Source organism: Suncus etruscus, chromosome 2 (genome assembly GCF_024139225.1).
Source record: "Suncus etruscus isolate mSunEtr1 chromosome 2, mSunEtr1.pri.cur, whole genome shotgun sequence".
Taxonomy (NCBI): domain Eukaryota; kingdom Metazoa; phylum Chordata; class Mammalia; order Eulipotyphla; family Soricidae; genus Suncus; species Suncus etruscus.
In genome coordinates this window covers 150,580,160-150,607,852 of record NC_064849.1, presented here as the reverse complement: position 1 = coordinate 150,607,852, position 27,693 = coordinate 150,580,160, and the positions used below count along the sequence as shown (strand labels likewise).

General features: G+C 34.7%; 1 protein-coding gene and 1 non-coding gene across 2 annotated transcripts in view; both read left to right on the top strand.

Annotated features, from left to right (window-relative positions):
• The window catches only part of KIAA0825 (KIAA0825 ortholog), a 390,853-nt gene that overhangs the window by 199,431 nt on the left and 163,729 nt on the right, over positions 1-27,693 (top strand). The window lies entirely within an intron of this gene.
• LOC126002728 (small nucleolar RNA SNORA51) lies at positions 15,639-15,768 on the top strand. The gene has a single exon (XR_007493389.1). It is a non-coding gene; the product is annotated as a small nucleolar RNA SNORA51 (small nucleolar RNA).

Below are 27,693 nucleotides of genomic sequence, written 5' to 3'. Positions count from 1 at the left end.
GCTTCGCGGAAGAATATTTGCTTCCTCTCACACATTTTATTTAATAATTTTACTTCTTTAAAAGCAAAACAGCATACAATTTGAAAATGAAATTTCCCCAAAGTGTTCAGTTTGCTAATATGTTTTTCATTTTCTTCATTATGCTATAGTGGAATGCTGCCATACTTTGAAATGTGCAACTTATCTCCCTGGAGGCAGCAGATGGTGTGGCAGCAGTCTGTCTTTTGCTGCAGGATTTCTCCTGAGGGGATGGTATTGAGGATTGGGTTAGAAGGGACTCCTGCCCACAAAGTGCATTGACTCTCTTACTCTAATGGTACCAATGCTGCACATATGTACCATTGCTACACTTTTGTAAGTTATTTTTAAATATAAAAAGACCTGGAAGATTTGGGCACTTTTTTTTTAAAGAAAAACCTCAGTTTTCTTATTTTATGTAAGAAAATGGTTTATCGAGAACATACATGAGTTAGTTTAATTCTGTTTGCAAGCTATTTTCTTCAGTGAATGCTACAATGCTAGGGGATGAACTGACCTTTTGGCTAAAGCATGATTTTGTGGATATTTCCATTGAATTCTATTATCTGGGTTTTCAGCTTTAAAAATTTGGCTTTTGGGTTTCCAATAGGGAAATTGGCTCACCAGACTCACAAGAGATTGTTGTAAAGCTAAAATTCCACATAACAAATTTATAGTGATTAATTCAACATAAACAGATCTGGTAATTCTCTTCCTCATACTTAACTCCCCATCAGGAGCTAAATATGACAAAAGCCATTTGTTTGGTGAGTAGGAGCTGTACCATATCTCCCTATGCTGTGCTAATTATAAGACCCTGATCCACCTGTCAGTCCTGACAACACCTATGCTGTTGAACTGTGGAAATAATATGTATTCTTTTTGGATATTTTCAGTTCCTTGCTAACTTCTTTTACATCCACTCTTTAAATAGTATGGGTGAGGAAAGTTTGTCTGTACTCTAAGGCTGAATTTCTGGGTCTGTGAAATATATTGACAAGAAGGTTGGTTCATAGGAGAAAAAGTTTTCTTACATTTTAATTATTTTATTACTGATATATTTATTTCTTTTTTAAAATAATATCTTTATTTAAGCACCATGATTTACAAACATGATTGTAGTTGGATTCCAGTCATAAACAAATACCCCGCTTTATCAGTGCAACATTCTCACCATCAATGTCCCCATCTCCCTCCTCCCCCACCCCTGCCTGCATTCCAGACAGGCATTTTACTTCTCTCACTCATTAACATTGTCATGATAGTTGTTAGTGTATTATTTCTCTAACTGCACTCATCACTCTTTGTGATGAGCCCTGAGCCCGTCCTCCCAGCTCTTTTATTTCTTTTTAATTAGGGGCATGGATGAGCATTTGGCTTGGTTTAAGATAGTAAGGCATTCAGAAAAGATGTAAGATAGTTATAGAGCCATGGAGGAGGCTGGAGGGGATTATCTTCTGCATATTGTGGGCCTATCTTCCTGACTTTTCTACCGGTAATCTTTCTTTAGAGCCTTTTGTTTTTCCATCTCATCCAACTTATTTTGCTCTTGTTCCTATATTAAAAAGATGTTCAAATATATCAATTTTAATATTAAATGAACAAGAACATTACAGCAGGAAGAAGTGAAAATTTCCCAAATAGTGGAATATAACATCAAAATGGAGGACAGGATTAAGGAATGTAGTGAAGAGGAAATGAATTTTAGAAAAGATAAAGTAGTTGAAGAAGAATAAATGAGAGGTGTGGTCCTTAGTGACAAAGTTGATTTGGGTGTGATGCTGACTTTTAGTTTTTTTCCAGTGATAAAAACCAGTGTTTTTATTTTGGTTTGGTTTGGTTTGGTTCAGTTTTTTATGGCCGCACCCTGCAGAGCTAAGGATTTACTCCTGGTTCTCTCCTCAGAGCATTTCTGGTGGGGCTCTGAGGACAGATAAAAACTAGGTCAGCTGCCTACAAGGCAAATACCCTTCCCATTGTTCTATTGCACTGACCCAAAAGCAGTATTTTTTTTTTTTTTTTGCAGTATTTTAATGCTCAAAGGCAAAAGAAACTGAGAGCTGGTCTTCTAGGAAGCTTAACATTGAGATGGGGTGGGGTGAGGAGGTAGAGATAAGATTATTGCAATAGGGAAGCAGATATTGGTGGAGGGTGTGGTGCTGGAATGTTTTCTACATGAAACCTACCAGTAACAGTATTATAAACCCACCAAAGTTGCTTAAACAAGCATTGTAATCTACCAGTAATGTCTAAACAATTTTATGTACAAACCCTACCATTAACACTATTCTAAGCCACCAATAAGCAAAAACAAAAAACAAAACCAGTGTTTTCTGATTAATCAAACTCCTCAAAATGGAGTTTATGACAGTTGAAGCCTGTGAAGAGAATCTGTCAAAGTAGCACACTTTGTCCTAAACTCCTTCAATTGCTTATAAATCCTTCTAAAAAAACAAAACAAAACAAAACAAAAACAAACAAAAAAAAACTTAAGATACAGAAAAGCAAATTTTTTTTCAATTAGCAATTTGTTGTTTGTTTGCTTTTATTTTGGCACCACACCCAGCTTGATCATGGTTTACTTTTATTTTTTTTTTCAGTTTAAATCAGTGAAAAATAATTTTTTGTTTATTTAAACACCCTGCTAATAAGGTTGACTATAATAATACAATTGGTTTTTTTAGATTCAGAGTTGTTTATGATTGAGTTTCAGTCATACAATGTTCAACACCCTTCACCACTACACATTTTCTTTTTTTATTTATATTTTTGTTTTTATTTCTTTTTTTAATTAATATTTTTATTTAAACACCTCGATTACAAACATGATTATGCTTGGAATTCAGTCATGTAAAAAACACTCCCCTTCACCAGTGCAATATTCCCATCAGCAATGTCCCAAATCTCCCTCCTCCCCACCCCACCCCGCCTGTACTCTAGACTGGCTTTCTACTTCCCTCATTCATTCACATTGTTATGATAATTCTCAATGTAGTTATTTCTCTAACTGTACTCATCACTCTTCGTGGTGAGCTTCATGTTGTGAGCTAGAACTTTCAGCTCTCCTCTCTTTTGTCTCTGGAAATTATTGCAAGAATGTCTTTTATTTTTCTTAAAACACATAGATGTGGGAGACTATTCTGCATCTATCTTGCTGCCTCTATTTTTCTGCTACCAATGTCCTCAGTTTCCCTCCTGCCCTCCCCTTGCCTGCCTCTGGGGCTAACATTTTTGTGTTCTCACTCTCTCTCTCTTTTCCATTATAGACACTGGTTTGCAATTTTGCTACTGAAGGGGCATCATGCCTATCACTTTATTTTCTTTCAGCACCCAGAATGATAATGTCCAACTATCATTGTCATAGTGTCCCTTTTTTGCCCTAACTGTACTCCCCCTGCTATTTGTAACAAGCATCCTACCAGGGACTGGTCCTCTTGGACCTTGTCTCTATTGTCTCTGAATATTATTAACATGCTGTATTTTTTTTATTTTATATCCCACAAATGAGTGCAATCATTCTCTCTATCCCTCTCCTCAACTCATTTTACTCAGAATAATACTCTCCATATCTATCCATGTATAAGCAAATTTCATAACTTCACTTTTTCTAAAAGCTGTGTAGTACTCCAGTGTGTAGATGTGTATACCATGGTATCTTTATTCATTCATAAGTTCTAGGCACAGGGATTGCTCTCAGTTTCTAGTTATTTTTAAATAGTGCTTTTTAAATAGTGCTTTGATGAATATAGGAACTTAAGGTGCTTTTGAGCACCTTAAGTATATTCCAAAAAGTTGTATTGCTGGGTCATTGAAAGCTCAATTTCTAGTTTTTTGAGGAATATATTGTTTTCCAAGAAGGCTGAACCAGTCAACATTCCCATCAGCAGTGAATGAGAGTTCCTTTCTTCCTTCATCTATGCCAGCACTTGTTCTTTTTATGAAGTGTCAGGGCTTACTCTTGATTCAGTTCTCAAGGATCAGTCCTGGCAGGACATGTGGTACCTGGTGTCAAACCAGTTTTAGCCATTTGCAAAGCAAGCACTCTACCTGCCATACTATCCCTCGGCAACCGATTATTACCACAGTGACTTTATATGACCTGCAAAATCATGTGATCTGGCTCCACTACTTGATAGGGCAAATGAGTATACTGATATGCCAAAAATTGTGTGGTCTAGAAATTATTTTATAAGTATCCAGTGGTCTGGCAGATCAAAAAATACCTCACCCCAGGAGTGATGCTCATTTGCTCAACCTTCCCTAAATCCCGCCTTTAGTAGATAGACATCAAATAAGTACTCTATCTAGCATTTAGGAAGAACAACTTGCACAAGTGAAAATTAGTTGAGAGCATGCTTTTAAAGTTGGAAGAAAAATATCTTAGGGCCAGAGAGATAGCAAAGCAATAAGGCCTTTGCCTTACATGTGGCCAACACAAGTGACAGACCCCTGTTCAAAACCCGGCATCCCATAAGGTCGTCCCCCCAATGCCTGACAGGAGCGATTTCTGAGTGCAAAGCCAGGAGTAACTCCTGAACACTACCGGGTGTGACCCAAAAAGGAAAAGGAAAAGGAAAAGGAAAAGGAAAGGGAAAGGGAAAGGGAAAGGGAAAGGGAAAGGGAAAGGGAAGGGAAGGGAAGGGAAGAGGGGAGGGGAGGGGAGGGGAGGGGAGGGGAGGGAAGGGAAGGGAAGGGAAGGGAAGGGAAGGGAAGGGAAGGGAAGGGAAGGGAAGGGAAGGGAAGGGAAGGGAAGGGAAGGAAGGGAGGGAGGGAGGGAGGGAGGGAGGGAAGGAAGGAGGGAAGGAGGGAGAGAGAAAGAAAGGAAGAAAAGGAAAAAGAAAGAAAGAAAGAGAAAGAAAGAAAAAGAAAAATATCCTAATTCTCCCTCTCTCTTATTCTCTCTCTGTTTTTTGCACCACACCCATTGGTGATCAGGGTTGACTCCTGGCTCTATGCTCAGAGATCACTCCTAATGGAGCTAGACATTGGGGTGCAGGGAATAGAACCCTGATTGGCCTATGCAAAGCAAGTGTCCTTCCACTATACAACCACTCCACCCCTTTATTCTTTCCTTTTATAGTTGTGAAACATTTATAGTTGTGAAAAAAGTGTCTTGAGATACTTTGCCAAAATGTAATGTTAGGTAACTGAGTAAAGTTTCTGACTCATGCATGGTTCAACCTATTTTTTTACAAACCATATTGAGCCATGAAAAAGAAATGATGGCCCAAAATCTACATTAAAAAATAACAAGAATTTGCCTTAAGATGAATTTTAATGTTTAAAAATATTATTGATGTTTTAGAAATTCATGGTACTTTAAAATGATGCTTTAATATGAAGTCTGAAATGAAGAAAAGTTATTATGCTCATTTTATAGTTCCCCACAACTTTTGCCATTTATGAGAATATTTGCACAGTAGACCCCATTATCTACTCTTTTTTTCTCCATTACTCTCTCTTGCACCCCCCACCAAACACTCACTCTCTCTCCCCCCCCCCTTTCTTCCTTCTCTAGTTCAGATTCTATTTTTAAAAAATAGGGTGGAAAACACACATTTGTTTTCAAAGCCAGAACTAGAGAGAAAAAACAATGATGAGAATCTACTTCTAATGGACCAACTGAGGACAAGAAATTTGAAGCAAGGCTTAACATTTTCCCTTTTGGACATATTATTTATAGATCATTCCAATTACATGACTAGCCTACTGTCCAAATTTTGATGAAAATAGATACTGTATGTTGCAAAAAAGAGCTGACATTGTAGAAGTCCTGTTAAGGTACCAAAAATTCAGAAATTATCACTCTAAAAGTTGACACTGAAGTATGTCATTGAGGAACACTTTTGTACATGGTATTCCGTGGATTGGCAGGTTATGACAATACTACATTGGTGTTACTTGAATACATCTTTTGTCTAGTTTTACATGGTTTTGGCTTGTCTAGAAAGTGACGTATTGAGGTTTTCATTAGCCTTAACCAGGTGTGATTTTCCTATGGAAGATACCACAGCAAGACTGCAGTTTAAGGCGAATAAACCAGTGAAGCTCAGAAAGGCCAGAGCCCTTTTTCAGATGATAGCAATGAGCTGAAAGACTCATTAATCAACCACTGAGTCACAGGTGTGATGGCTTGCCTACAAACTGCCAACAGACTGTGAAAGTCACATCATGCAGGCTCGATTGTCATACGAGACCCATCTATAAACATTTTAACACAGCAAAATTCCAACTCTTTTGTCTTAAAGCTGTGATGTGAAAGATTAGCATTTCCTAGAAGCTTTCTATGAAATAATATTCGCTATATTTCATAATGTCCAAGCTTATTGAAAGACTCCAATCTGGCTTTTTTTTTTTTTCATAAAAATGTGTGTCTGTTTTTCCCAATACTTTCTATGCTTCTATTAATTTATGAATCTATTCTCTTGTGGAACATAGAAGAACAGAGGGTGGAATATGCCAATGTCAAAGCTTCATCAATTTACAGTTATACTTTTTAGCATAAATAGAGGGTTACAGAGATTAGGCCACTCAACTTCATTCATAGAAATTGTCTTAGATATGTTTTAAAAATGAAACTATGTAATCTAATCTAAAATACTTCAATGTAATTAATCTAAAATACTTCAAGTTAGCAACTTGACTTTTTAAAATTACATTTCTTTTTCTCCCTAAGGAATATAATTTTGATTTTAATTTTAATTTGTTTTTTTAAAACTAGTGTATCACTAAAGGTGTGAAGTTAAACCTTTAGTTCAATGTGTTGTTTTGTTGAAAGTCTTAAAACAAAATGACAAGGAACTTGCCTTGCACATGGTCAAGCCAGGTTTGTTCCCTGGAATCCCATAAGGTTCCTTGAGCACCACCAAGAGGTTTTTTTTTTGTTGTTGTTGTTGGTTTTTTTTTTTTTTTTGGTTTTTGGGTCATACCTGGCAGTGCTCAGGGGCTACTCCTGGCTCTATGCTCAGAAATCGCCCCCAGCCGACTCGGGGGACTATATGGGATGCCGGGATTCGAACTACAGTCCTGCATGCAAGGCAAATGCCCTACCACTGTACTGTCTCTCCATTCCCCCCAAGAGTAACTGTTGAGTGCAGAGCTAGGAGTAACCTTTGAGCATCACCAAGTACAACCCCCCAAAGACCAAACCCCAAACAAAATAGCAGTAAGTTTTCAAATGCATAGATATACTCATGTATGTATACACATGTGATATATATATGTATATCATATATATGGGCTTTCTATGAAGTATATGTGATGTCTTTAAATAAGCCTGACATTTTCAGCTCTATTAACTCCTGCAATAATTTAACTTTTCCTTTTTGTACAAAAGGAAGTTAATACATAGCACTAAATAATGTATATTTTTTCCTCATTGAAGTTTCATTTTATTAATTTTGAATTGAATTGAGGCTTGTGAAGCAGAGGCAATGTAGTTAAGAAAAGGACAATTAGGGGAGGCTGAAGAGATAGCATGTAAGTAGGGCGTTTGCCTTGCATGCAGAAGGATGGTGGTTTGAATCCTGGTAGTCCATATGGTCCCTCAAGCCTGCCAGGAGCAATTTCTGAGCACAGAGTCAGGAGGAACCCCTGAGTGCAGCTGGGTGTGACCCAAAAACCAAAAAACAAAACAAAAAGAAAAGAAAAGGACTATTATAAGTTGCATGGATTCCTTAAGATCTTAACTACAAACATTCCCAATGAAACAGCAATATAAAAAGTTAAAATTCTCAATTTCCACACAAGAGCAACTAAATGAAAGTTTGTATTTTTATATTTTCTGACTGATTCACATGTACATTAAAGAAGCACATATTTGAGAGGCACTAAACTAAGGTGAATTGCACAATTCTTTTCTCATATTGCTTTTAATGGGGAGACTGCACATGGCCATGCCCAGGGATTATTCAAACTCTATGTATTTCAAACAGAATCAAATATAATGGACATTAACACTGAAAATAGAATGAAAACACCCTAATGAAATAGAGGTGGTGATTTGGATGTCCTAATATAGCTAAGTGAACAGTTTGTTAACCAATACAAAGGCCAATGATAATATAAGGCATAACTGTAGTAAGTGTAAGTATATTTTCAATAGTATAATAAAAACTAGAATGTACATAAATTTGTCATTCTTAGAAAAAACACATTTTCATTATACAGTAAGGCAGTTTAATTTCCAGATTCAAAAGCTCTACAATGACTTAATTTTAATGTTTTGATATGAGGAAGAAGAAACATTTTTTAAAGTAACTGTATATTATAGTGCCTCTTAACAAACTCATTACTTAATCAAATTAAGTGATTTCTTTCATAGCCAATTTGATGAAGAAACTGATAAAATTTTGTCAATTTTTTGGTTTGTATAAGTTCTCTGTCCATTGGGAAGCATACAAATATTTAGACTAATTAAACTAGGACATCAGAAAGGAAATAGAAATCACAATCTTTGCTTTTGAGGGAGTTATATCCTAAGTTATATTCTTTGTCAGTCTCTATTCTGTCAAAATATAATTAGATTATATACAAAAATGTTTCATAAATTACTATTAGTACTACTCTAAATTAACTTTAAATTGATACTGAAGAGTTATCTTAAAGAAATTAATTGTAAGGAGAGAAGATGGAGTTTTTGTTTGTCTGTTTTTAATTTTTGAGCCACTTGCTGCTGATTTTGTGCTTAGGGATCAAATCTGGGAGATCTTAGAAGACTATTTGGGATGTTGGGGACCCAACCCAGGTCAATTGTGTAAAGGCATCGATCTTGACCCAAGGGAGTAATTTTTCAACTATAAATTAGAAAATGTTTGATGTTATTTTATAATAACTTAAGTAAATGTAAACAAACTGGTATATCTATAATCTAGTATAGACCAACGATTCTTCTGAGAATGCTTTTCTTTTTTCTTTCTTTTTTTTTTTTTTTTTTTTTTTTTGTGGTTTTTGGGTCACACCCGGCAGTGCTCAGGGGTTATTTCTGGCTCCACGCTCAGAAATTGGCTCCTGGCAGGCACAAGAGGGACCATATGGGGCGCCGGAATTCGAACTGATGACCTCCTGCATGAAAAGGGCAAACGCCTTACCATCCATGCTATCTCTCCGGCCCCTCTTTTTTTTTCTTTATTCACTTTTTTGCATACTTTATTTGTTACAAAACATAACAATTTTAAAATATCTACTCTAAAATTCCATTTGCAAAAGTCTGTTATTATAAAGAGGGGCACTGTAGCAGTAAGGATTCTTAAAAAAATTTTGTCTAAGTTTTTCTGTCAGTTTTGCTTGTTAGTATATATAGGACCTGCCAATCTGTATGGCACCGAAAAAGTCGGCTGGAAAACCAAACCAAAACCCAGATATTATATGGTACTCATACAAGGAATATAGATGGTAGCATTGACTAGCTGTGACACACACAGCTAATCAAGTCACTTTCCATAATTACTGCAAACTGGTCGAGAGAGCCTTGGGAGAGGCACCATTTATCACTATTTATCAGTGTCCTTGTTTGCCTCTCGGTCACTTCACAGTAAATTTCAGGTCTTTAGGGAGTCAAACTTCAGTTTGATCAAAACAAAACTTCCTGTATTATCTGAAAATTTAGGGCAAAAGAAGCTGGTTATGATAATGTCCTCATATTGAGCCAGGCATAAGCTTTATAAGCAGTTGCACACTTAAGTACTCTAGTTTCAGAGGATGCTTTGTTGAATGTGAGAGTGGCTGCCTTTATGGGAATTCTTTGTTGTTGTTGTTTTTGTTTGTTTTTGTTTTTGGGTCACACCTGGCAGCGCTCAGGAGTTATTCCTGGCTCTATGCTCAGAAATCACTCCTGGCAGGCTCAGGGGATCATATGGGATGCCAGAATTCGAACCACTGTCCTTCTACATCTTAGGCAAAAGTCCTACCAGTGTGCTATCTCTCCGGCCCCTTTAGGGGAATTCTTGATAGGCCAATTATCAAGCTTATTTACTATAATTATAAACTTAAATAGAGAAAGTTCTCAATAAGCATTTATTTGGGGCTAAAGTAATAATACAGTAATAAGGCACTTGTCTTGCAGTGGAACAAACCAAATTCAAACTCTGTTACCCTCATAAACTCCCCAGTCTAGGAGTGATCATTGAGTATTAAGTCAGGAGTAAGTTCTGAGTACTACCAGGTTATCCCTCCTCTATCCCGCAAATAATAATTTATAATAAAAATATTTTGATTTGAAAATATCTGAAGGATCAATAATAAGAACAAATGTAACGGAAATAGGGTCAGAGTGGTGGCATGGAGTGGTAAGGCATCAGCCTTGCTGGCACTAGCCTAGGATGGACCGTGGGTTCGATCCCCCGGCATCCTATATGGTACTCCAAGTCAAGAGGTGATTTCTGAGGGCATATCCAGGAGTAACCCCTGAGCATCACTGGGTGTGTGGCCAAAAAAACCCCAAATATATATATATATATATATATAGATATAGATATATATAGATATAGATATAGATATAAATGGAAAGAAATGGAAAACATATATACATTGATAATTTACTTAAGTAATAAAATTTTTGTTTGCAATCCTTAACTGTATATATTTGATGAAGACTAACAAATAGTACTACACGGTATATTAAAAAGTATATACTGATATGATAAAGGTGATGTGTTCCCTAACCACTGTGTTCTCTTTTCAGTCTTAAGAAATTTATCTATTAAAGAAAAAATATTGACTCGTATGATTAGAGCATTTATTACTTGTCTGGCAACATATTTTATGTTCTTACATAAACTTTCATCCTGAAACTTTCTATGACACTCTTATTTCCTTCACTATAAAAATAGAAATATAGGGGCCGGGCGGTGGCGCTAAAGGTAAGGTGCCTGACTTGCCTGCGCTAGCCTTGGACGGACCGCGGTTCGATCCCCCGGTGTCCCATATGGTCCCCCAAGCCAGGAGCAACTTCTGAGCACATAGCCAGGAGTAACCCCTGAGCGTTACCGGGTGTGGCCCAAAAACCAAAAAAAAAAAAAATAGAAATATAGTTGATGATATTAAGCAACAATAAATCAGTAGAAATAGGGGAAATGTCAAATAAATAGAATAAAATAAAAATTTCAGGAGTTGAAGAAATCATATAAGGTTAAGGTAGTATTATTTTAATGTATATGGTATGTGGTTTTTAATTCCAAGCACTTTGTATGGGTACTCAAGCAAGGCCAGGAATAAAACCTGGGCAAGAAGTCAGGAGAAACTCTGAGCATTGCGGGGTAATCCCCAAATAAAATAACACACTAAATGTCACAGTTCAAGTCAATTTAGGAGTCAAGCCCAAGAGTGGCAGATTCTAAATACATTGCTGCTGGTAGATATAAATTAGAATGATATACATTGTGGAATATTTTGTTTTATTTTAGTATGCATGTTATCATGAACATTTGATACTTATATCATTTTATTATAAAATATATATGAGCATGACAAGGATACCAATTTGTGTGTGTGTGTGTGGTGTGTGGGTGTGTGTGTGTGCTTGTGTGTGGTGTGTGGTTACTGGGTCACACCTAGTGGTACACAGTGCTTACTCATAGCTCTGCAATTGGAAATCACATTCCTCTTAGGCTCTGAGGACCATATGGGACACTAGGGATTAACCTAGGTTGGCCGCATGCCAGATTGAACAAGTATCAGTCTTAAATGTTATAAAACTTACATGTGAAATCTCATAAATCATCATAAAAGCAATTAATTATTTTTTATTATGCCTTTTATTTTATTTTTTAATTTTTTAAATTATCTTTACTTAAACACCGTGATACAAATATGATTGTAGTTGTATGATTTCAGTCATGTAAAGAACACCCTCCTTCACCAGTGCAACATTCCCACCACCAATGTCCCAAATCTCCCTCCCTCCCCACCCCACCCACTCCTGTACTCGAGACAGGCTTATAACTTTCCTCATTCATTCACATTGTTAGGATAGTTCTCAATGTAGTTATTTCTCTAACTGTACTCATCACTCTTTGTGGTGAGCTTCATGTCATGAGCTGCACCTTCCAGCCCTCATCTCTTTTGCCTCTGAAATTATTGCAAAAATGTCTTTCATTTTCCTTAAAACCCATAAATGAGTGAGACTATTCTGCATCTATTTCTCTCCCTCTGACTTATTTCACTCAGCATAATAGATTTCATAATAGATTCCATCCATGTATAGGAAAATTTCATGACTTTATCTCTCCTGAGAGCTGCATAGTATTTCATTGTGTATGTATATCACAGTTTCTTTAGCCACTCATCTGTTGAAGGGCATCTTGGTTGTTTCCAGAGTCTGGCTATTGTAAATAGCACTGCAATGAATATAGGTGTGAGGAAGAGATTTTGTATTGTATTTTTGTGTTCCTTGGGTATATCCCTAGGAGTGGTATAGCTGGATCGTATGGGAGATCAATTTCCAGTTTTTGGAGGATCTTTATATTGAAAAGCAATTAATTCTTTTTTTTTCATTTTCTTTGTTCTTTTATTTTATTAATAATGATTGTATATGGACTGATTGCCATTCATATACAATTCTTTATATTTGTTTATTTATTTTTTTATAATTATCTTTATTTAAACACAGTGATTACATCTTAACTGCCACTGATAACTAACCCCCTAGAACACCTACTTTACTAGCATTCTTGAATAACCCCCATACTTCTTCCAAACACTATCATTTTTCTTTCTCTAGAACTAAAGTCCAGTTTTACTTTTTTGCATTGTCATCTAGATTTTTTTTCCTTAAAAATAATATATAAGGGACTGGAGAGGTAGCACAGCAGTAGGGTATTTGCCTTGCATGTGCCAACCCAAAACAGACAGTGGTTCGATTCCCAGCATTCCATATGGTCTCCTGAGCCTGCCAGGGGTGATTTCTGAGCACAGAGCCAGGAGTAATCCCTGAGCACCACCAGGTGTGACCCCACCCCAAAACAAACAAGCAAATAAAGAGCAAAAAAATACATAAAACTTGACCTTTTTAACCATTGTTTTTTAAATCTCCATTTAGTAGAGATAGATACATTTATAATTTTGTATAACTATTATCACTACACATTTACAGAATTTTTATACTGTACTTATGGAATAAGCCTCTATATTCTTTTTTAATCTTAGGCATTACATTTTGATTTTATGATTGTGATCTAGGTAGATATGTGGGAGATTATACAATATTTTCCTCTATTTGACTTATTTTTACTTATAAAGTTTTCACTTATTAAAATTTTTAGAGACTGATTAATGTAATAGTTTGTGGCCAAATTTTCTTCCCTTTTTAAGAACTACATAATATTCCATATTGCATAGTGATTTATCTATCATTGAATGTAAATACTCATTTTCTTTATTCATTCTAAATTGACATGTGATACTTCCAGACAAATTTTTGGCTTTTATGAATAATATTGTCATGAAAAATGAGTGTACAGATTTTTTCAAATATGTACATTAAATTAATGCTTTGAATGTTGTTCCAGATATAAAAATTGCTTTTTATATGATAATTTTTTGTTTTATTTAAATGCATGGTTTAAAATGGGGGGACATCCATTTGTATCTGTGTCTCTGTGCTTAGGAATAACTCCTGGTGTTACATAGAGGACCAAATATAATCAAATCAGGATTAGCTTCATGAAATGGAGTGCTTTAATACTTTCACTATTTCTCCAGTCCTTTATATTATTTTTGGAAAAACTGTAATTTTGTTTTTCCATGGAGACTCCACCATCTTATGTTACCAGCATCAGTGTTCAAAGCTTTGAATTTTTCTATATCCTTGCTAATATTTATAGTAATGGTAGTGATTACTATTATTCTAAATTTCCATTACAAATATTCCATACATTAAATAATGTGTATTTTCTTTTCACTTGCTAGGCATGATGTTTGTGAAATTATCCAGTAGTTGAATGTAACTAAAGTTGTACATTTTTTTTACTATATAGAATGCCTTGTATGTAATAGATTCAATTTATTACCCATTCCATAGTTGATGCATAGATTGTTTTCACGTTTTTAGCTTTTATGAACAATGTTTCTTGATGCAGTTATATATGTCAATCTTGGTAGGTGTACGACAATCTATTTAGTATATACCTAGAAGTAAAATTGCTGGTTCATATACATTTCAGCTTTTGAATTTAAGAAACTATTTTCTAAAGTTATTGTTAATTGACCTTCTTACCAGAAGTATAAATGATCTTGTTATGTCACATCACCATTGCAAACTTTTTTTGACATAATCAAAACTGATTATTTATGATTGTGAACAGTGCTTTTATGTATTTATTGTAAACATATATTGAACATTTGGATGAAAGTTTCCTTGGTGAAATGTTTTTCATACTCCTATTTATTATTTATTTTGTTGATTTTGATATAAAATATATTTAAAAGAGAGATGATGGCTATATCAATGGCTGGGATGAGACAAACCCTTTGCTATACATGTATTTCTCTACTCTACTTGTTTTCACTCTCTTAATAATGTTCTATAGTCTATAATAGATGGTTTTTCCCTTTCCATGTTGCTTTTTAATGATAGCAAAAGGGAGTAGAGACCAAACAACTGGTTGCTTTACTCACTTCGTTGTAGCACTTGCCAGGTTTGCAGTGCTTGCACATTTGGTTGGAATGTTCATCTCAAGCTTGTATACTTGGTTGGGATGTTTGTCTGAGTCATACACGTTGGTGTGGTATCAGAGGTTGCATACATAGTTGGGGTGTTTGCCAACTTTTGGTGTGATGCCTTGGATAATTACACTTTTGTTACTGTACCAGGGATTCCCAACCTCAGTTCCAACTTTAGTACAGGCCTGTGCTAGGGATCGAACTATAAACAGGGACTCTACCATTTAGCATTCTCTGATCCCTGATAAGTAGAATTTTATAATTTTTATGTAATGAGTACTTAGAAAAAGTTTCTCTTCTCTAGATATTATTTTCCCCTTAAAATAAAGCCTTTCTGTACCTCAAAGTCTTAAAGGTTATTTGAATTTAATTAATTTACTTCAGTTTTTGAGCCACAGTTGGTAGTATTCAGGAGTTACTTCTTTCTCTGCATTCAGTAATTACTCCTGGCTGGTGTAGGGAGCTGGAGATTGAATCTGGCTTGGCTGTATGCAAGGCAAATACCCTATCCACTGTACTATCATACTGGCTCCCAAATCATTTCTATTTTAAAATTAGTATTAGGGCAAGAGAGCTAGCCCAAACTTGTCCCCAAATTTGATCCCAAACACTGTGTTTAGTTTCATGAATAACACAACCAGGCATAAACAGAAGCAGGAGTGATTCCTTAGCACAGCACAGCCAGGTGTAGTGCAAAAGCCAAAAAAAAAAAAAAAAAAAAGAAAAAGAAAAAGAAAAGAAAAGAAAAGAAAAGAAACACGAGAGGCTTCTTAATATATATAAAATCCTTCACCAGTGCAACATTCCCATAACCAATATTCCAAGTGTCCTTCCTCCCCACCCCACACCAGCCTGTACTTTAGACAGCCTTTCTACTTCCCCCGTTCAGTCAGATTTTATTATGATAGTTCTCAGTATAATTATTTCTGTGACTGCACAAAAAAAAAAAAAAAGAAAGATAAGGCCTCCTACTTCTTACCATAGGCTGTGTTCTTTACACTGTATAGAAAAAGGAAGTACAGTAAATGCACCCTATATACACCTCAACACAGGCCCTTTGCCTGGTCTGTATTCCAGTTTTTGGAAGAATCTCCATATCTCTTTCCATAAAAGTTGAACTAGATGGCATTCCCACCAGCAGTGGATAAGAGTTCCTTTCTCTCCACATCCCCACCAACACTGTTTATTTTCATTCTTTGTGATGTGTGCCATTCTCTGTGGTGTAAAGTGGTACCTCATCGTTGTTTTGATTTGCATCTCCCTGATGATTAGTGATGTGGAGCATTTTTTCATGTGTCTTTTGGCCATTTGTATTTCTTCTTTGTCAAAGTGTCTGTCCATTTCTTCTCCCCATTTTTTTATGGGATTAAATTTTTTTTTTTATTTAAACACCTTGATTACATACATGATTGTGTTTGGGTTTCAGTCATAAAAGGAACACCACCCATCACCAGTGCAACATTCCCATCACCCAAGTCCCAAATCTCCCTCCTCCCCACCCAACCCCCGCCTGTACCCTAAACAGACTCTACATTTCCCTCGTACATTCTCAATATTAGGACAGTTCAAAATGTAGTTATTTCTCTAACTAAACTCATCACTCTTTGTGGTGAGCTTCCTGAGGTGAGCTGGAACTTCCAGCTCTTTTCTCTTTTGTGTCTGAAAATTATTATTACAAGGGTGTCTTTCATTTTTCTTAAAACCCATAGATGAGTGAGACCATTCTGCGTTTTTCTTCTTGTAAATTTCTGTCAGTGCCTTGTATATTTTGGAGATTAGCCCCTTATCTGATGTTATTGGGCGAATAGTTTCTCCCACTCAGTGGGTAGCTCTTGTATCCTGGGCGCTATTTCCTTTGAGGTGCAGAAGCTTCTCAACTTAATATATTCCCCTCTGTTAATCTCTGCTTTCACTTGCTAATCCAATCATATCTTATAAAGTCATGCCTTTTAAAAATAAGTTAGAGAGGGCATAATGATAGCATAGTGGGTAGAGTGCTGGTTTTGGATGTGGCTGACTCTATTTAATCCTTGGCACCGATATATTCCCCAGGAGTGATCCCTAAGTGCAGAGCCAGGCTTAAGCCCTGGGTTTAAGCATAGCTAAGAAAAAAAAGATAGAGAAGACTTAAAAGTAAGGGAATCGTAAGATTACAAATTCAGTCTTCTATGTTAATCATTTGTCTATTTACGATTTTCTTACATTCCTTACATTGCCTACTATCTTAACTATCTAGCTACCTAGCATCATTCAAATCTCTAGGATTTCAACTAATTCACTTAGAATATCCTAAAACAGATCTGTTTACAATAAATTACTTGCCTTTATCTAGAAATGTCTTTGTCAGAAATTTTTTCTATACAATGCTCCGTTGTATAAAAATCATTATTGGCTAATTATTTTTAAAGCACTTTTAGATGTCATTATATTTCCTCTGGTTACTATTATTTTCCAGTAAGTTTGGGAGAAAAGGGAAGAATGTGTCCAACAAAGTAACAAACGAATACATTTATTATTAATAAATAATCTGATAAAATAAATAGGATGTTTCTCTTCTCATTTAAGAAGACAGGAGCTGTGGAGACTTTTAAATTGAGAATTTCATTTGGAGCTCTCAGTTCTAGCCCACTGATGTATCTTTATTCCAATACAGGTATTTATTAAATTTTTTGTTGTATTGTTTTTTTTGGGAGGGTCACACCTGATGGTGCTCAGGGATTACTCCTAGCTATGTGCTCAGAAATCGCTCCTGGCTTGGGGGACCATATAGGGACACCAGGGATCGAACCGAGGTTCATTCTAGGTCACCCACATGCAAGGCAAATGCCATAATCATTGCGTTGTCACTCCAGCCCCTCCAATACAGTTTTGATTACTATAGTTTTGTAATACAGTTTAAAACCAGAGAACACAATGCCTAGCACCTCCTTTTTTCTTAGGATTGCTTTAGCTGTTCTAAGCTTTTGTGTTTTCATTTAGAGGTATTTTTTCTCTCTCTCTCTCTCTAGCTCTGTAATTTTCTGGGCTTTGTAACTTTAGTGATACATCCAACTGTTTTTAATAATCAAGGTAATACTGGTTTCATTTTTTTCTAAATAATTTATATTCAAAGAGTTTTTGTAATATTTTAATAGGCTTTTAGTGCTTTGTGAGAGTAGGGAGTGATATTGTTATTTTTTATTTTTTTTATAATAGTGACTATTCCCTCTGAGTAAAAGAAAGGAGTCACATAATTTTGATCAATTTTATTACATTTTATAAAGACTAACATTTGACATCAATGATTTTTCTTTGTTTTATGTATTTTTAGTTTTAAAAAGATTTTTTTTCTAATTTATATTTTGAGATTTGGGGTGGGCCAATGCCCAGCAGTGCTCAGTGCTTACTCCTGGTTCTATGTTCAGGAATCATCCTTGGCAGTGCTCTGGGGATCATATGGGATGCCAGGGTTGAACACTGGTTGGTCATGTACAAGCAATCACCCTACCTGTTGTACTATCATTCTGGCCACTTTTTTACTAAGATTTTTTTTGATCCTAATTTCTTATGATTTAGTTGCAAGCTATAGTGCTATAAACCCAGGGATGTGACACCGTAGTCAAGTTAATAGTTTTCATATGTGAGACATCTTGGTAAAGAAAAGGAGGAAAAATAACTACCAGTAATTGCACTCCTGGACATCTTTTCATATATGTGTGTGCCTGCGTATGTACACACACAATCATATAATAATACTCTGTTATAAGTACAGATGTTATTGGGCAGTTAGCTGCAGCACAGACAAAGCTAGAGGTTATGAAGCAAAATAAATCAGAAGACAGGATCTCATTTATGTGTGGTATATAAAGGAAGATCCACTGAAAACAAACCCTTAGGCTCGGATAAAGTGAACTAAGGTTACCAAATGAAGATGTTAAGATCAGGAGAAAGGGGGCATATAAGAAGAAATAAAGGAACAGTGGAAAAGAGATATTGGCATTTTGGTGGTGGTGCAGAGTAGACACACTGTGTGCCCCAAACATAGATACTGACATTATTGTAAAACATGTTAACTTGACTTCTAAGTAAGGGTGTATTTTGCTATGATGGACAGATAGTCTACAAATGAGAGTTAGGTCCTGTTGATTTATTTGCTCAAATCATATATATCTTGGTGATATTTATTACTTACTCTGTATCTGTTTTTACTTTAATTCTGAAATATCTTTCCTTTTTTTAATAACTTTTTTTTTTATTTTTGGTTTTTGGGCCACACCCGGCGGTGCTCAGGGGTTACTCCTGGCTATCTGCTCAGAAATAGCTCCTGGCAGGCATGGGGGACCATATGGGACACCGGGATTCGAACCAACCACCTTAGGTCCTGGATCAGCTGCTTGCAAGGCAAACACCGCTGTGCTATATCTCCGGGCCCTTAATAACATTTTTATTGAATCACCTTGAGGTACAGTTAAAAAGTTGCTCATGATAGAGTTTCTTTCATACAATTTAGAACACCCTTCACCAGTGCACATTTCCTATCACTGAAGTCCCCAGGTTCCCTCCCCTCCACCTGCCTCTCTGGCATTTTTTCCCTCTCTGTCTGTCTGTCTGCTCTGTCTGTCTTTCCCCCCCTCTTTTCCTTTAATATTTTCCCTTTTTTTGACAATGTGGTTTGCACGATTGTTAATGAAGGGGTATGTGCATATCACTTTATCTGCTTTCAGCATTCAGTTCTTCTCCAGAATGATCATTTCCAATTATCATTGTCATAGTGGCATCTTCTCTGCTTTATCTATACTTCCCTGTTTGTGGCAAGCTTAATACCATGGATCACCCTCCTGGAATTCTTTTTAGGGCTGGAGTGATAGCACAGTGGTAGACTATTAGCCTTGCACACGGATGACCCGGTATGACCTGGGTTTGATCCATGGCATCCCATATGATCTCCCAAGCCTGCCAGCAGCAATTTCTGAGTATAGAACCAGGAGTAACCCTGAAACACTGCCAGGTGTTACCAAAAAAAAAAAAACCCCAAAACATATATATATATATATATATTCCACACATAAGTGGGATTATTCAGTCTATCCCTCTCACTCAGACTGCCATGTTTTCTTTAAGTGTTTTAAAGTTTAGTTGTTAGGAATATACAAATTTATGGTTGGTTTCTTTTTGGGAGTATGACCCCATTATCATAAATTAATGACCTGCTTTAGTCCCTTTTTCTATCTTCAAAGCATGTAATTCCAGTCTATGTATCATATTGTTGCAGGACATAGTAGCACAGGGTTTCTGTGTTGCTCCATGATTCCCAGGTTCTTTGATATTTTCAAGAATAAAAATATTTTGCAGGAATGTTTAAAATGCAAAATAGAGATTGTTAAAATGGAGCTGTTCAGAGCAGCTAAAGAAACTAAAGACTTCTTTCAAGAAACTAATGGCTTCTTCAAGATTTCCTTCTCTCTGTTATCATACTCACCCTATTTTTTTTATAATTTTTATTTTGATCATATTGGTTTACATATCTTTTACAGTAGTATTTTAGGCCCATATCTAACATTGAATCAGGGGAATACCCATCACCAAAGTTGTCCTCCCCCCATCCCCATTCTTTTCCCTGCAACCCATATCCCCTACCATCACCCCCGGGGCTGCTAGAGTAGGTGGTCCCCTCTGTGTCTAGCTTACTACTTAGTGATCATATATCTATTTGGTCCTGGTACCCTCCCTTATTTCCCCCTCTATTTGAGAGGCGGAGCTAGATAATTATGTCGTTTTGTTTGAAAGAAAGAAAAGCAATAGAATGGGGGTAAAATAAATAAAGAAAGAAAGAAAGAAAGAAAGAAAGAAAAGAAAAGAAAAGAAAAATCAAATAAGCTAAAAATGGGCGGAGTCCTTCTAGAGGCATTCAACCTCAGTTTGAGAGAGGACATGAAAAAGGTAAATTGAAGCACCACAACAATACAGAAAGAAATATCAAATTAAATATCCCATGAGCTCTACAGCAATAAAGACAACCACCACACAATATTCTTGGGCCTGAAATCAAACTATGCCGGAGTGCAAAAAGAAAGAGAAAGAGAAAATAAAATAAAATAAAATAAAATAAAATAAAATAGGAGACATCAACTTCAATATCTACACCAAAATAAAGAAGTCAAAAAATAAATAAATAAATATATATGGATAATGTGATTATTTTGTGCTTATTTTTTCTCCACCACAGCCCCCCCCCCCGCATAGGAACAGTAACTATTGGAGATATTATAGAGGGATTTCCCTTGGCCTTCACCCTATTTTTTTAATGGTGATCTCCCATAGTGGTGCTAGAAAGGTCTAGGAGCAACTCCCAAATGTTTGGCCTGGCAGGATAGACCTGATGGATTGGGCTAGAAACTTGGTGGTCCACAGCCCTCAGTGTTGGAAGGCCACTCAAGGCTTCATATATGCTAGGCATGTGTACCTCTACTTTCTATTTCCCTGACCTTGTACCCCTTTTTCATCAACTGCTGCTATTGTATCAAAACCCACCCCAGTAATCCAGGATAACCTCTACTTCAAAATCTTTGACTTAATCTAAATTGACAGTCTCTTTCCACATGCACAGTGACATTTAAGGTTTTGGTTTATGGACATGATATACATTGTGGGACCATTATTTAGCCTGTCATTGTTAACTTCATGCCTACTAATTCTTTTTCTGCTTTTCAATATTATATCACTGAGTCTGCAAAATTTTTATTTACTGGAATTTTTTTATCTTACAATTAAAACTGGAAAGTAATTTAAATACTCTTCAATTATTCAAGAATATTTTTATTTTATGAGGTATTATTTTAATAGTTGTTTTAAAGAATTATTAATGAATATATTAATTATAAATCATTCTAAGATTTGGCATCTGTGTTTATTGTTTTTGTTATGATTTGGTAGGTTTTCCTGGCCTTTTTTATTTTGAGAAATATTCTGTTGTATCTTGGACCTTAATGTCATGGTGAGACCATGAATCCTTTTGATTACTTGTGAAAATCAAGTAACAAATTAACATTTTTGGGAAGATTATATGAATATTAATGTGTTTGTGAGTTTGTTTTTACAAGTAATCAACCTGGTTAGTTTCCTACTTCAAGTTCTGTCTCACCTTGTATGGGTGTTAGTTGTAGTGTCAGCTCTGTTTTCAGTTCTGTCCTTCACATGAGTCATTCAGAAATTGGTTTTAAGCTTTTTGTCTTGTTATATTATAGTTCAAATGTTGAAGTTGCTGCTTTGCTTCTTTATTCAGGAACAGTTTGTGATAACCTGAGATTTCTAATGATTCATATTCAAAATTAGAAATTTCCTAGTCCTCTTGTTTTCTTTCAGCAGTTTCAACCACAAACTACCTAAGAGAACTCCTTTTGCTGGCTAATGGGCTAGAAAAGTTGAGATTCCTTAAGAGCAATTCATAGGGCTGAAGTGGTAAGATCATCGGAGAAGCAGAAACTCTTCCAATCCTCTTGCATGTTAGGCATCTCTTCCTGATCTAAAATATTAGCATGACTGAGTTTAGAAGAAAAAAGAATTAACAAAAAAATAATAATATGGTTAGCTCTTTGACTTAAAAAACTTTCCCTTCCAATTCTCTGGTTAGAAAGATGATTTGTAAATAGCTTTTGCTGATTGCGTTGCTACAGAGTTCTGGAATCAATCAACTTTTAGGTCTAAAGGAGGTGAAAACCTAGGTAGTTCATACCTCTATAATGGTCTTTATCCAAGTTTTAATTTTCCTCCTTAACCTGCTTATTATTTACTGTTATCAGTTTATAAACCAGCTGCAGTGTAGTTACTCTTTTCCCCCGCAAATTAGAAACTATATTTGAGGGATATCTTTAGCTCTTTTTTGATATAGGAGTTAAGGAAATTAATGTAACCACCAAACATTAAACTTTTCCCTAGTTCCTGCCTAATTTTTTTCTGCTGTTATTTACAAACTGTATGATTTTAATCATACCGTTTATATGTATGTTCCTTACCATCATCCTAAATTTTTTCTATATTACTTGTAAATGTATGTGTATTCAATTCTCTTTGTCACTCAGTTTGCTGAAGTTTAGACTTAGTAGCTTAAGAGAGGACCATGATAGTTGTCTCTTTGACTATTACACATGTACGTCATTTTTATCTGTTGTCTTTTATCTTGGATGACAGTTTGACTGGGTTACATATTTATGAAGTAATTCATTGTTTCTCCAAAGACTGCAGCCAAGTATCACCATTTCTCGATGTAGCTTTGGAAATTGCAAATCTTTTTTCCTTTAATTAGTTGATATTTCGTTATTGCTGTGACTTTTGTTGTCAGTTACTACTATTTAGGTGGATATATCCAGCTCTGCTCTGGGCCAACTAAGGCTATACTTAATGTGCTCCTAGTGGCCATCTTTACTACACCTACTAATGCTCATGAGGGCCATGTAGTTCTGGGTATTAAACCTCTGGCCTCACACAATCTAGACATATTCTCTGCCATTTGATCCCATCCCTTTTCAAGTAATTTGATGTATTTATCTGAAAGGTAAAAGAATAGTTTCTTCATCTTTCAGGATCAGTTTTCTTACCAGTGTGTCTTAATGTTTATCATTTGGTGTCAGTTTTCCCAAGGAAATGTTTCCTTTCAATCTGTAAATTTAAATTTTAATTTGTTTCTAGATTTTCATAACTGACATTTTCTCTTCAAATTGTTTCCTTATTTTATTTCTTTAGCACTTGTCTTTCATATACCAATTATCCGTATGTTGTATCTATATCAATGCCTTCATAGCTAACATCTTTCATCTTTATTCTCATTTTAGTATCTCATTTTTCTTAATCTTTCTTCTGTTTTTCTTTATGATGCTTCCAATATGACTTTCACAAAACATAATTACTTTAATACTTATCATGGAAAAATCACTATTTCTTTGTATTTTTTATTGTGGTTAGGATTTATTTTTGACAGTTCTTCAAACAATTCTTGAGCATCACATAGGAAAATTCTGCATAATGTTTACAAATCTACTTCCAAAATCCAGACTCAAGAAAACAATAAGACTTTATATACACTGGGTGAAGGTATGGTATTGCAACACTGAAACTCAACCATCAATAACTTTTTAACTGTGTAATCCATAGAAATTTCAGTTATTTTTTAAGTCACTAAAGAAAGAAAAAAAGAATTTGACTTTACTTATTTTATATATAGTTATATTTTACCTGTTTTATAAAAGTTATAAATATATAACTTATATAATAAGTTATATATATATTTATATATATATATATTTATTTATATATATATATATTTATATATATATATATAATATATAATTATATATAATTATAATATATAAATATAGTTATATTTTACCTGTTTTATAAAAGTCATTAAATATTGGAAAATTATAAATTCAGTTAATCTGGATAATAATTATTGCTTAAACAATGAAAAAGATTTGCCATACTAAGAGGTATATCTATAGTCATTTTTCTAGCTTACACGTAATATTGATTATAATGTAAAAAGTACATTTGGAGGAATAAATACTATTTATTAAATGACATTATTTTACTTAATAGATATCATTATAGTTTTTACTTTATCAAACCATCTGTTGCAATCTAAAATGTCAGCAGATATTAGAGTGATATTTCCTTTTTTGTCAGTGTCTTTAAAAATAATTTACATTAAATTTTTATATAATATCTTTCCTGAGCTAAGCAAGATCCTTTTAAACTATGACAAGATAATGTGATATCAATCACTTTTTGTTTTATATGATGCTATATTATTAAAGTGGAGTATATGGAGTAATTTTTAAAGAAATGTATCCATTTAAAATTTCAATCTATAATTATCAAAGGAATTTATTTCTCTAAAAGCAGTATGTAACTAAGAAAAGGAACCTGAGAACTTTTTAATTTATATGACTATTTTTGAAATTACATATAAATTTAAATTCATTTTGGAAGGAGGACTTTGTATATATTTTTTATAACTTAAAATATATCAGTTTCATTAGGAGATCAAGAAAACTTAAGATGTAATTTAGTAATATTGGTTAAAGTAATCTTAGAACATTGTCAGAGAAGTGAGTCTGCTATTTAGTTGTAATTGTTACACATAAACTATTATTTGCTTAAAAATAAAAATTAGATATCTACTAAATATTAATCCTGAAACAAAATCTAGGAAACAAATTATTTTCTTTAAAAATCTTTTGAAAATATTGGCTTATATTTAAAATGATATAGATTTTCATAAAAATCCTTGAAAGGTTGAAAAATTCTTGATAAAGCAACTTAATCAAGGCTCATAATTTAAAACCAACTGCATGGTACATGTTAAGTTTCTCCTACTTAGCTAAGAATTAGCAAAGTCATGTTTTCTCAGTGTGGAAAGCAAATAGACCTGGAGTATTATGAAGTGCTAAAAACAGTCTTTATTGCCTCTTCCTCATACAGAATTTAGCTTTAGAGGAAGAATAAAAATCTATAGGGCAGTTTTTTCTTCTGCATAAAGCTATAGTCAGGGTCTGTACTTTGCTAGAAATACACATAAAAGCAGAACTATGCAGAAGAAATGTCAGTGCAGCTAGATTAATAATTTTAAAAGGAAGCAAAGAGTACATAGAAATACGCACCCTGCGATTAAACCTCTTCTCTGCAACCCTCATCCCACATTCTCATGTGTTGTGCATCAACTAGAAACAGAAATATACAGAACTCTTAGATCATGTAAAAGGATCTTGCTGGCAATAAAACCTGGATAGTTATTCCTTAAGTGTGAGAACTATAGGTACCTCAAACACTAGTGTTCAGCTTCTGTGTAGAGAGCTTAGTTTTTCCCTTTTTCTCTATAGTTCTAAATGTGTGGGAACATGTGATCAGGGTCCTTTTTATATTCAAAATGGGTCAGCTTCTGTCTAGAAAGTGTCCTATTGTCATGATGTCACCACATCTCAAGATTTGTGACCTTTTGCACCATATGGATTCATGGTAGTCCACTTCCTAGCTTACAGGCCAGAGAGCTTTTGTACCCCCGCTAGGGGGTATCAAAGGCTTTTGGACTGGAATTTCAAATACTGATAGATTTAAAAAAACAAAAAGTAATTTTTATATATCCTGAGGACCGCCAGATGTCGCAAAGGCATCATTGATGAAATGGATTTTATCCAAAATGTGGCACTTATATAAGGAATGCTAGTATTGTGTTTGAGAGTCATAGAGGCCATAACAGGTCAGTGAAATGCCCTTCAAACATCTGATTTTTACATTCAAGAATAGGCCCAGATGAAAAGATAACCACATATCTGACAGTGACGTTATCACCATTTAGACCACCAATTCAATTGCCATAGTCAGTGGGATCAATCAGGCCTTTATTACTTCAAAAAACCACAGAGATATATAGTTTTTCTTTTTCTTTAAAAATGATGGTTTGAAACTATATCCTACCACTATCTTTTAACTATAGACTCTTAAACATTGCATAAAAGCACGTAGAGGTGTGTGTAATTTCTCCTGCCTCCTAGGTTTCAAACATTTTATGAGATGTACAAAATTATAATAATGAAAGAAATGGTGCTGAGTGAAATTCTGCTGAGCCAAACTGTATGAATAAATTGGCAGTTTAACAAGTAAAACTTGGAAGCAAGCATTTGATGATTGATTTTTTATTGAGACAGAACAAGCATGATAGTGAGTAAAGTGATTTTCCTTATTGAGAGAAAATATAGTGTTTTTCAACATGTCTCCAGCATGAATGGAAGCCTTGTCAAAAAAAATGTAGCAACACACAATATCTTTTAAAAGGTGAATTAACATAAGTATATCGCATATTTTATGGATCAAATTTTATACTTGTCAGTTTTATTCAGAATGTCATAAAGTTTATATTATACAGCTAGTATTATTACCTTTGTTAAATTCTGAAAAAAAACGAACTCTAATATTAACTGCTTTGTAAGTAGATTATAAAACATATTCAGCTGAAGAAATGCAATGATGGGAATTAAAGCGAAATATGTATTCACAGGTAGATTTTAGGCAACTCCAGTAATTTCAAGTACTTGAAATACATTATTCAACAAGTAACCTGCTGTATATTTGTGTGTAATAGGCTCTGCTTGAGAATACTAGAACTGTCAAGATAAAAATAAGAAACATGAATCATTCTAATTTAATTATAATTTATCAAAAATTTCTCTACTATATGTATTACGAAAAGATGTGTATAGGCTCTTATAAAAATACCCATGCCCTAGAGTTGACTGAGATTTGCCATTAGATTTAGTTTTGGGATATGTCTTTTATTGCTTAAAGAATATATTTATTTATGTACATATGCATCAGACGTGTGTACACATACTAAATATTTGATTTAGAGGTCCCCATCAGGTCTATCTATAATCATACCATTATGATTTAAATTTAAAATGATGAATGTTAAATTGTTGATAGTTTTTCCCAAGTTCATAAATGTGTATGTATTTCCAGTTGTGTTTTCTAGCAATATTTTGTAATTCTACTTAGTGGGTAGATATATTATTTTCATTTGGGATGAATTGTATTACAGCATAAGGAGGACATGCTCCTGCTGTTTTTCTGGATTTCATTAGTAAGCAACCTGTGAGTCTGTGACTGTTACCGTATTTAAAGAGGTATATCTTGAGTCCATGTGCTATATAAAAGATTATCTGTATTTCATCCTAAGACTTTATGTATATTTAACCTTTAATTTGACTAGCAGGTTGTATGATTTACATAAAAAGTAGATCAGCTTTGAATTCACTGAATGTTATTGGTATAACATAATCAATCAACTCTAAATGTTAATGGTGTTAAGGAGCAATGAGAGCATATGTCTTATATTTGTAATCCTGTGGATTCATGAAATTATTTAGGCTGTCGAAGAGCATTGGCTTGTAGCATTTCTCTGCAGTTAGAGATTAAACAGTTCTGAATTGAGGGTATTATTCTAATCGTTGGACAATCAGACACATATAAGTGTTTTTCAAATATAAG